The sequence below is a fragment of the Pygocentrus nattereri genome, chromosome 9, assembly GCF_015220715.1.
Source record: "Pygocentrus nattereri isolate fPygNat1 chromosome 9, fPygNat1.pri, whole genome shotgun sequence".
In the NCBI taxonomy this organism is placed as follows: Eukaryota; Metazoa; Chordata; class Actinopteri; order Characiformes; family Serrasalmidae; genus Pygocentrus; species Pygocentrus nattereri.
The window spans coordinates 6,471,807-6,483,019 of record NC_051219.1 but is presented as its reverse complement, the minus strand read 5'-3'; the positions used below and the strand labels follow the sequence as shown (position 1 = coordinate 6,483,019).

Here is an 11,213-nt window from a genome sequence, read left to right as displayed (position 1 = left end):
TTAGTTTTTTGTATTTATTTATTTTTTTACTATTGAGCTTTGTGAATCAACAAATTCTAATCTTATGTAAACAGATGGTAAAGAGATTTGTTGCATGCTAGTGTTAGTACTGATGTTCTGTGGCCTTGCAGATGAGTAGATTTCAGAATTTCGTGAAAACATTTAAGATGGGACTGTACAGCTTTTAATATAGTGGTAAATTCACATGTTGTAAAACTACAATAACACAAAGGTAAGAACTTAGTTTAGTGTCAGAAATACACACTTGAGTGTCATAAAGCAACACTGTGTCAGAAATGAACACTCAGTGAAAAAGAATAACACAATTTAGTGTTAAAAATACACATTTGAGTGTCAGAACAACACTGTGTCAGAAATTAACACTATAAAAGGGGTTAAATTTTAACACTATTCAAAGTGTAACTTTAACTCGGAACCGGTGAGAACTATATAAACACCGCAATAGTGTTAATTTGAACACTATGGGAGTTAAATGAACACTGGCGATTTTGCTGTGAAGATTACAGACTAAATAAAGCCGAGCAGTGAAAAACAGACTAAACACTTCTCTAAAAGTGCGCAGGCAGCAATAAATGATCGCTTGTCTTGCAGGAAACACGAGCTAAAATGGAACTTTACAAACAACGTTAAGCTTCAAACAGAACACTGCAGTTATAAACACGCTCACCTAAATGTGCGCACCTTTTATCACGATCACTTAAGTCTTAAGTAGTGGCTCAGAAATGAGTGAAACAATGAAGTAACATCAGTAATTATGTAATGATGACGTCACCCTTAAGTGCAACTTTACATCAGCAGATATTTAACATACAACAGCGCAATAACACAGTATTAATGTTCTATGACTTTATACAGCATCCAACTGTCATCAATGATCAGAATAATGCCCCAGAAATAGAGGCTACAGAGTCACAGCACTGCCTCTAGTCAGCACAGCCTTATTTAGCTTGTTATGCAGATTTGGGGTGAAATGATCAGATCAAACTGTTCAAAAGGCCACTTTATACACTGTCAGCACAAAAGATTCTCTAATTGAACTGCAGGCTGTTTTAAGACCAACTGTTCTTCAACTCGACCAGGATCCTGACATGTGGTGCAGAAAATCATTGAAACGTCGCTGAATTTTAAAAGAGATGTTGACAAATAGCCGCTCCTGTTTCATGTGATTAAGCGTCGCTCAAAAGCCCATTGCTCTTCAATCAAAGTAGAAACTGATTGAAAAGTTCAGGAACATCAAGAACAGCATCTGGGATCATTCCAAAGCAGTCTGCATGGAGCCAACTTTCCCAAGTTCCCCATTCTCTATAATTAGCCCAACAGAAGAAAGTGTGTGAGGACAGCACCACCAAATTTGAAACTCTAACAGTTTAAAGTTTGAGCGTCAGAACCATTTTCAGAAAATGTCTTAAAAACATGAATCAGTAACACAAAGCAGTGACCACACCAGAAACAACTGTCCAGATCTGTAAGTTATGTGGAGGAAACACAAGAACAATTTATTTCTAGAAACAATTCATTAAAATTCAGCCGAGGCTCATTTTATTAAACTAAAGTTTGTAGTGAGTTTGTCCTCAATGATGTGAAGCCTGGAGCCAATTCAGCACATAATAATAATAATAATAATAATAATAATAATAATAATAATAATGATAATGATAATAATGATAATAATAATGATAATAATAAATGTGGGAAACAGTGATTATTAATGTCATTATAAACAAAACTCAGTGTTTAATTTTGTTTAGTGAACCAGAAACAATTTACAGATAACAGACCAATCACAGCTGAGCACGTCATTACTTGCGAAAGGCTTTTTATCTTGTTTTAAATCTATTATTATTATTATTATTATTATTATTAATTGCTATTATTTGATATATATTAATTATACTATTTAATTTAGTTAATTAAATACTAGTTAATTCAGTTAATATGTTTATTTTTTCAATAATAAATCATTTTGATTTATTTTAATGTAAAAATAATAATCATGGTCATCATAATAAATGATGTCCATTATTTAAAATAATGATTATAATTATTCTTAGAATTGTAAAATGAATTAATGATTAAATAATTCATTAGTAATTATTCTAATATATTTATTTATTAATATTTATTTGTTCGTTAATATGTATTTTAAACTATTCAGTTTATGTAAAAAAATTTTTAATAATAAAAAAAAATAAAAGTTAATATTTTTTGTTTATTTTCAATTTAATTATTCAATAATTTAAAAATGTAATTTGATATTTGCTTTATTTTAATGTTAAAACAATAATTATTATCATAATAAAAATACATTTATTTACATTTGATCATTTTAATAGCTGCAAAATAAAAACGGACTAAATAATAATTCAATATGTTAATTTATTAATAAGTATTTATTGAAGAATATAAGAGGAATGTTGGTGGCCCTTTCAGTAGAGCTGCCAATAATCAAGCCTGGGTTTGTCTAGTTTAATTGATCCCAGTTAGAATCTAAATGCACTGTAAAAAAATATTTTGGAGGGTAGTATATATAACCCTTGCACATTGTTTAAAAAATACTCAAATATATTAGTCAGCAGGTGAAAACATATATAATGGGTAAATTCTACCTACACTACCTATTTGTAAACAGTAACAACTGCAACTTAAAAAAATAGTGTAACACATACTCAAAAATTACTGGACCCGCGTGCCTTTGTCCTCGAGGGAGTTGAGCTGCTGCGCTGCTGTTTTGAAGGTAAGATGTTGCTGTGTTTGAGCGCTAAATTTAATGTAAGTGTAAACCCTTTGAACAAGATTTGTAGTCTGTGTTGTGTACAAGTGAACATTGCTGAGGCTTTGTAGGGCAATTCAACTTGGGCACTGTTTGGTGTATTTTGATTAGACCAGTGATTCTGACTCCCGGACCTGGATTAGCTGCCATTCCCCTGCAGATTTCAGTGTTTCCCCTAATTAGTATGAGGTGAACACTGATAGGAACACAAGCAGTGTAGTGGCAGGCTGTGACTGTCTGAACGCCACTGGACTGGACTCAGGAGGCACGTTTGTGATTATTTCCCTCGCGCGGGCTTCACAGTACTTACAGCCGAATATGGTGCCCACTAGCACATTTAGCTGGTCTGGTAAGGCATTTTGCTAGCGAGTTATCTCTGTATATGAACAAGAGTAGTTGGTTAAATTAGTTCCTAACATAGGTTAACTAACGTTAGCTAATGCATTTTAATAGCGCACAAACTGTATGTGGACGAGGGTGGTCACTGGATAAATTAGCTAGTTAGCCTAGGTAAGCTAACTAGCTAGCTGACGCATTTGGCTAGCGCGCTAACTCCGTCTGTGGACGAAGGTGGTTGCTTTGCTTGATAAATTAGCTAGATTACACAGGTAAACTAACTAACTAGCTAAAGCAGATGGCTAGCACACTAAGTCGGTATGTGGAAGAGGGTGGAGGCTGGATAAACTATTTAGCTAGCTAACCTAGGCCAACTAGCTAGTGTAGCAAGCTAAGCTAGTTAAAACATTTAGCTAGCGCGCTAACTCCGTCTGTGGACGAGCTGGATAAATCGGCTAACCTAGTTAATTTGGCCTATACCGACTTTGATTTGTTGTATGGGCGACGGCGGTGGCGGTGTGTGTAAGAGAGCGGTGGCTGGATAAATTATCGCTAGCTAGCTAGCTATGGTAGGTAAAAGCACAGCAAGCATTTAATGTTTTATGTGCAAGTCTGACTAATAATCAGTTAGCCTCAGCTTGCTAGTTTAATTGGTTAAGGTTAATTGACTAAGTGGTGTAGCTAAAGGTTTATGTCGGTCTCATGGCATGTCGAAAGGTGCCGTTTTGTTGTTGGTGAGTTCTGTGCTTGTTTGGTAGCAGGGACCGTATAGTTAAGGAGCTGATTAGCAGATTATCTTCAATTGTTAGTTTACTTTATTAGACATCATTAGTATGTGTTATTATTGATAAGTATGCTTGTTGTTGGTTGATAAAAATGTGACCCCTGTTTGTAATGTGCATTCTCACAGGCCAAACTCTCACATCGTTTCAACCTGAAGGTAAGTTTTCACCTAACTTTACTCATTAATGTAAGTTAATCTGAAGTGTTGTCATTTCTAATTAGTCTATATTTGTAGACAAATAAATGAAACTGAACCCTTAGAATATATGTAAAAGAAAAGAATTGAGCCTTCACTACAGGGCTCCAGACTAACATCCAAGTGTTGCAATGAGCATGGCCGAACGTGAAACTTTGCATGTCTAAGTTTGTGTGACAGTTACACAGCCTGAGAAACAAAATAATTTCAGTATGAAACTAAAGGTGGACTCTTGTCTGTCTCCTAGTGTTAACTGCATATCCTGGACTTCTCTGTGTGAAGGTCTTCAAGTCTTGGACTCTCTTTCCTGTGGGCCTTATACCAGTTTTCACAAAAGATATATGAACACAAAATATTTGTACTTTTGTGAAGAGGGTGTCTGACTAAACTCAGCACTTATTGAAGACCCGAAACGGACTAAAATGGGAGTGTTGCCTTGTTGCAGATGATTTGGTTGTGCAAAATATGTAATTTCTCATCCTTAAAACGATTGGCTCTACTGAAACACTACAGATTACAACATGGGCATTTTGGTCGAAACCAGTCCATACCCTGTCTCCATTCGGATTGCCCTTGCTCATTTAGGACATGGGGTGCATTACGTACACATTTGTCCAGGGATCACCCCCAGACTACTAAACCAGGCCAGCTCCTTTCTTTCACATGCCTAGTGTGTAATTCATGTTATTTCCACACAGAAAGACAATATTTTGAGCACCTTGGTGGACGAAGCATAAGACTGTTTGAGAGGATGTACATGTTCAAGAAACTTTGGTTTTAACTGTGTGCATAGTGAAAAAAATACTTTTGTATCTTTGTGTTTTTGAAGGCACACTTAATAAAAAAAAGTTGGCCTCAAAATTGTCTGACATTTTTTTAAAGAGTAAATTTAACCTTCTCTGAACAAGTAGTGGTTAGCTAGTCATATTAGAATATAATGTATAATATATAACTAATAAATGAAGTAGATAAAAAAAGTAACAATTATGTTAATGTTACTCCATTTTTTTAAGTAAACGGTATTGAGAAATGTTGGGTAGGTTTTACCTTACTATTTTTAGTGTGTCATAACTGATACATTTAAGTAATATTTATTCAATATATGGGGTGAAATCTACCCAAACAAACTGAGTGCAAATTGTTACCTCACATTTATTGAGTAGATTCTATAGGTTGTTTTTTACAGTGTGTGGTGAACTGGTTGATTGAGGAACACAGGGCCAGTTGGTGTTGGAGAACTTTTTATTTTTTCTACTTTTTTATTATTTTGCCTTAAATGAGGCAAATACATCTTCACGGCTCTGTAAACTGCCTGCCGAACATTTGACCACAAAGTTTTGAAGATTTTCAGTAAAGTTTGATTTTCAGTGTTGCTGTTTAAACAAAGTGAATGAATCCTGTAAATGGAGAGAACAGAGACAGAGACGATCCTCTCAGTGAAGGACTGACTGAATTAAGGTCACTCCACCTTGATCGGTCAGCTCTAAGGAGCTGCTCGGACAGTTTCAGTATCCATCCAGCTCCATAAACATCTGGGAAGTTCTGCAAGAGGCATGACAGAACAAACAGGAGGAAGCTGTAGAAAAAGAGTCTTTTGGTATGAAGGTTGTGTTTGCAGTAAGGATTTATTTTAAACAACATGTAGATTTGATTCTTCTTTAGTTTTTGTCATGAATCTGTTCGTGACGTCGTTTTCTCAAAATAAAATGTGGTGTTTTTATTAATCAAAACCAAAAAAGACACAGATGATGTTTTTAAGGCTTTTAGGTGTCCTGAGATTTTTGAGGTTTTTCCCCTCAAAGGAATTTTGTTCAGATGAATTTTCAGGGATTCTGTCAACAGCAGTAATTACTGCCACCTGGTGGACATTCGGACTGAGGTCAGCATTTTCTCACAAGAGTCAAAATGGAGCAAAGATCACACTGATGGTGCTTTTCCACTTCATGATACGACTCAGCTCAGTTCTGCTTTTGGTACCAGCTACATCCTTTTCCCCTGCAGGTACAGCTCCCCATCAATGTAGCTGGTTGTCATAGTGACACCACATGCACCTGCCATGAGGTTAAGGAGGAGAAACTTGAGAAAGTAAAACATTCAGGTCTGTCAGTTTTTGAGCTACACAGACATTCTGCCTTTTTGTTTAAGGACTCTGTGAAAAGACTTTGTGAGGTTTGTGCCCAAAGTCTTATGAGCTTAACCAAACATAATATTGGAGTGAAAAGCTGGTGTTTCTATTCTGCTTCTCCATCTTGCTTGAAACATTTTGCTCTGGTTGGAAAGTCGATGTTCGTTTGTTCTTGGAAGGTTTTAATCTCACCAACTTTAACATGTAATCAGATATTTGGAGTTTAACTTTAGGCTCTGACTATAATGAGCCCAGACTGTTATGTAGACTAAATTATCCAGAGCCTGACAAAGCCGGGATTTACTATGATCACCTTAACCTGTTACCATGGAAACTATAGTGTGTATAGCTAAGTGTTGCAGTGATGACCTCAGGCTGTTACCAAGTACACTGAACCACCTTAGGCTAACACAGCTGGCCTTTTCTGTGATGACCTCAGGCTTTCACCATGAAGACCACACCACCCCTTGGTTTAAATAACTGGTCTTTGATATGATGATTTCAGGATGATTTCATGTCCACAGGCTTTTAGTATTAAAGTTTCGTGAAGAAAAACAATGTATAAAATAATTTAAAGGCATTACATAAAGTACATATCAAACTCAAACTGAATACAGAATAACTGACCGTGAGGAGGAAAACTACAACCACGTATACTATGTATCTGCTTAAACTGCAGATCAGAAAGTCTTGATTTCTAGAGTGAGTTTATGAAAGTCTGTCAACGTTTCCACTGGTTTGAGAGGGTTGATGTTGAGTCCAGGCACTTTGGGAGGAGGAGAAGCACCTTGTGTCCTGCTAAACAATGTGGGGTCGTCCTCAAATGTCAGGAGTTTGACAGACGTACTGTCCAAGCTGCAGCCACTGTTATACAGGAAAACAGACCAAACTTGACCACCAAGACTGGTTCTATGAGACGTCGTCCTCTGCTCATAAGCCCTGAGTGTGAGAGGCTCCTACCAGTTAATGTGTGGATCGTCTTCAGATGCTGTAAAACACAAAATAAGACAGAAAGTCAGACATGAAGATGAGGACTCTGAAGGTCAGGGTTCTGTTGGAATCAGGTTTGGATCAGCTTTTCTGTGAGCTGCATGTAAACAACAAATGCAAAGCAGGTTAGTAACTTACTGTAGTTCCTCCAGTTTATAGTGAGGACCTTCTAGTAGAGCAGAAAGCATCTTCACTCCTGACTCTCCTGGTTCATTTTCATACAGAACCAGCTTTCTCAAGTGTGAAGGATTTAATTTCAAAGCTTTAACCAGAGCTTTACAGCCTTTCTCTGTAATACTGCAGTGACGTAATCTGTAGAGAGATGGAGAAAAACAATCTATACAAACACCAACATCTCACACAAGCAATTAAGCAGAAGAAAAAACTGCATAATTAAATTCATTCTGTATGATCCTCTCATATAAACAAACACACATCAAAGAAGAAAAAACAAGACAGAAATGTAGAACATGATATTTTGTGGGGGAGATTTTTTTGTTAGAGAGACATGAAGTGAGAGATGAAGTGTTTATGTAAAAATGTCACTTCTCACTTTATTATTATAAACAGAAAATAACGTACAGTAAAGAACCTCCCCTTTGGGGTGAAATGGTACTTTGTCAGGCGCATCGCCAACATGATATTAAATAAACTCAATGAAATGAACTCAGTCTTTATTCATCAAAGCTGTGTTTGGTCTGATCTGATCACTAAATGAACTCGTGCTAATTTCATACAGTGTTTTTTATTTATCAGTTTTAAACTCACATCTTGTAAAAAAGCTGCTTGTATTCTTACCCTGAGCTTTGGTTGACTTTAGCCTGATAGGGGTCCACAAAGTCTGTTCTTACAAACCCCATAAAGGACGGGGCGGCACAGAATAGCGCCCTCAACTGATCTCAGCACGCAAACGACTCTTTCCCACCGCTGACGCGGCTTTTACTGATCTATTTACTAGTGCAGACCTTCCCCAAACCCCCACATCCTTCCTCCAACGACGCCAATACACACAGACACAGACACACAGATACAATATATACAAAGTGCTCGCTGCACGGAAATCAACAGACAGATTCAACCCTCCCGTCCGCAGCTCTCCATGAGCGAGAGGTCAATGGCGGAGAGGTCATGTGCTGAAACAGACACGTGGAGGCCCGGCGCTCTCAAGCTCCACGTACAGCTGCTCACCACTCGTCGGTTTGGCTAGCGGTTGAGTCCTGGGTGTCACCTTCCTTCCTTCTGTCTTTCCGTGAAAAAATAAACCCACCAACAGCAAAAGTCCAGATCCAAACAGATCCGAGGCGAAACTGGCCGCGCTCAATCACCAGGCCCGAGCTCTCTCTCCCGCCATCTTCCTCACGCTTGTTTTGGATTCTCCTCTCCGATTGGTAGACTGGCCCATCTCGCCCCGCCCACAGGCTACGTGGTTTCACCAGTGACAATCGGAATTGGCCACTTTTCCACCGGCAATCCATTATGAAAGTCACAGGTACAGTAAAATATCCTAGACGCGCTTTCAATCTGATAAATGACTCGCTATTAACTCCCCAACACTATTATCAATACCATCTACAACACTAATAACAGGAATAAACATAGAAAATATCAATATTACTAATAAGCTGTTCACATGGCAACTCAGTATAAAACTGGATGAACTCGTTTTATATGAACACGGACATAAACAAACACAGCAACTGTTCAATTTACAGACATTTTACACTTTTATGTTCTATACGACTGACACACCCACAAAACTATACAATACAAAACTAGTGCAGAAGCTGCAATAATACAGCATTTAATACTGTTATTACAGTAAAAACACTCAAAACACTGTTTAACATTAGGAGAGGAAGAGAGTGTTTTAGAGAGAGAGAGAGAGAGAGAGAGGGAGAGAGAGAGAGACAGAGACAGAGAGAGATAGAGACAGAGAGAGAGAGAGACAGAGAGATAGAGACAGAGAGAGAGAGAGAGACAGAGAGAGAGAGAGACAGAGAGAGAGACAGAGAGAGAGACAGAGAGAGAGACCGACAGAGACCCAGAGAGACAGACAGAGAGAAAAAGAGTGTGTTTTAGAGAGAGGGGGAGAGAGAGATAGACAGAGAGAGAGACAGAGAGAGAGATAGACAGAGAGAGACAGAGAGAGAGACAGAGAGAGAGACAGAGAGAGAGAGATAGAGAGATAAAGAGACAGAGAGAGAGAGACAGAGATAGCGAGCCAGAGAGAGAGAGATAGAGAGACAAAGAGACAGAGAGATAGAGAAAGAGAGAAAACGTCTATTTTATTATTATTTTAACATTTTACTCGTATTTTAACTGACTTTGACAATAAAAGCTAAAGCTAAGCTAAAGGCTAAAGCTAGAGCATCAGTTGACCGCTGAATTTTGAAAAGTCTCCCCAACATGCCGAGGCAGCTACATGCAAATGAGCTCTGAGAATGAGCCAATGAGAAGGAACAACTCCACAAGCCCTCCATCTGAGACCTGGACACCACACCCCTCACTATCCAGAACAGCCAGATAGGCAGATGAGGCACCGTAACAACCCCAGCCTCCCGCCAGCACCAGCACCTATGACAGGAACACACACTGCACCACTGCCCCAGGGCCCTGCTCCACCTCCCCATCAACTCCAGACCAGGCCAGGAGCACTGACCTACGCTCAGACTGTCAGCAGACCAGCAAACTCTAATAACTCTGAGCTCAGAGACACACAGCAGATGCTCAGCCAAATCTGCACTAGTCTAATGGGACAGGGTCTGTGGTAAGAGTCACATTACCATAAAGGTAAAGGACATTAAAAAAAGTATATAACTCAATTTAAGTTCAGTGGTTAAGACGTCAAATTCTACTTTCAAAGTATTTATTTTATTTATTTACAATTATTTTTCTCATTTCAAAATAAATGAATAGTAACACTTCAGCTTGAACAGAATGACATCTTTTCACATTTCTGTATGGAATATTTAAGGTTTAAACTCTTCATTTGGTTTAAAAAGTAGAAACCCTGATTTTTTAAAGGAAGTAAGAAATGTTGATATATTACTTTTGCAGGAAACATGGTGTAGAGGAGAGGAACCCACTGGTTGTCCCCCAAGCTACAGGGAGTTAGTGGTCCCCTCCACCAAGTCAAAAGGAGTGAGTGAGGGTAGAAACTCAGGGGGGATGCTCACATGGTTTAAATCAGAACTAACCAATTCTATTGAAACAATAAAACAAGGACAAAATAATCTGTGGTTAAAAATTAGTAAGCAATTAATCCCAACACCTCAAAATCTATTCCTTTGTGCAATATTAGAATCCCCCTATTTCAATGAAGAAACCTTCCCAAATCTAGAAACTGAAATCAGCCATTTCCAAAAACCACGTAAAAGGCCATGTAATTATCTGTGGGGACCTAAACACAAGAACAGGAGACCAACCAGACTTTATCAGCACTCAAGGTGATCACTTTATAACAGGAGAAAGTATTATATTTCCCTCTTACTCCCCCAAGAGAAAACTGCAACAAGTCAATAAACACACATGGGAAGAACCTGCTGCAGCTCTGTTGAAGCCCTGGGTCTGTACATTGTAAACGGACGGCTGCGAGGGAACTCCTCTGGTCAGCTCACCTACATCTCAGCTCTAGGCAGCAGTATGGTGGACTACACTATAACAGATCTGGACCTGACTTTCCTGAGAGCCTTCACAGTCAAGCCATTAACACCCCTCTCTGACCACAGCCAAATCACTATATACCTGAAAAGAACAGCTACAAATGATAATCGGCAAAAACCCAGCCCAATGTACAAACTCAGACCACCCCTCAGGTGGGCTCAGGACAGCACTGAAAAATATCTCCACGCTATCAACAGTCAAGAAGTCCAGACCCGTCTTGACTCCTTCCTGTCAAACATCTACCCCCCAAATAAAGAGAGTCGAGGTGGTTCTGGAAAACCTCAACAAAATCTTTGCTCATGCAACACAAATTTAAAATCTGACTGTTA

The 11,213-nt window shown here is 38.4% G+C and overlaps 2 long non-coding RNA genes across 2 annotated transcripts in view; one reads left to right on the top strand and one right to left on the bottom strand.

Annotated features, from left to right (window-relative positions):
• The first annotated feature begins 2,523 nt into the window (after positions 1-2,523).
• On the top strand, positions 2,524-4,535 carry LOC119263968. Its single transcript, XR_005130671.1, has 3 exons — positions 2,524-3,140; positions 4,038-4,067; positions 4,354-4,535. It is a non-coding gene; the product is annotated as an uncharacterized LOC119263968 (long non-coding RNA).
• Positions 4,536-5,392: 857 nt separating this feature from the next.
• Positions 5,393-11,213, bottom strand: part of LOC119263967 — a 9,898-nt gene continuing 4,077 nt past the window's right edge. Inside the window, exons 2-3 of the long non-coding RNA XR_005130670.1 lie at positions 7,360-7,533; positions 5,393-7,219 (exon numbers count right to left, since the gene is read on the bottom strand). This is a non-coding gene — a long non-coding RNA (uncharacterized LOC119263967). The remainder of the gene's footprint in view (positions 7,220-7,359; positions 7,534-11,213) is intronic.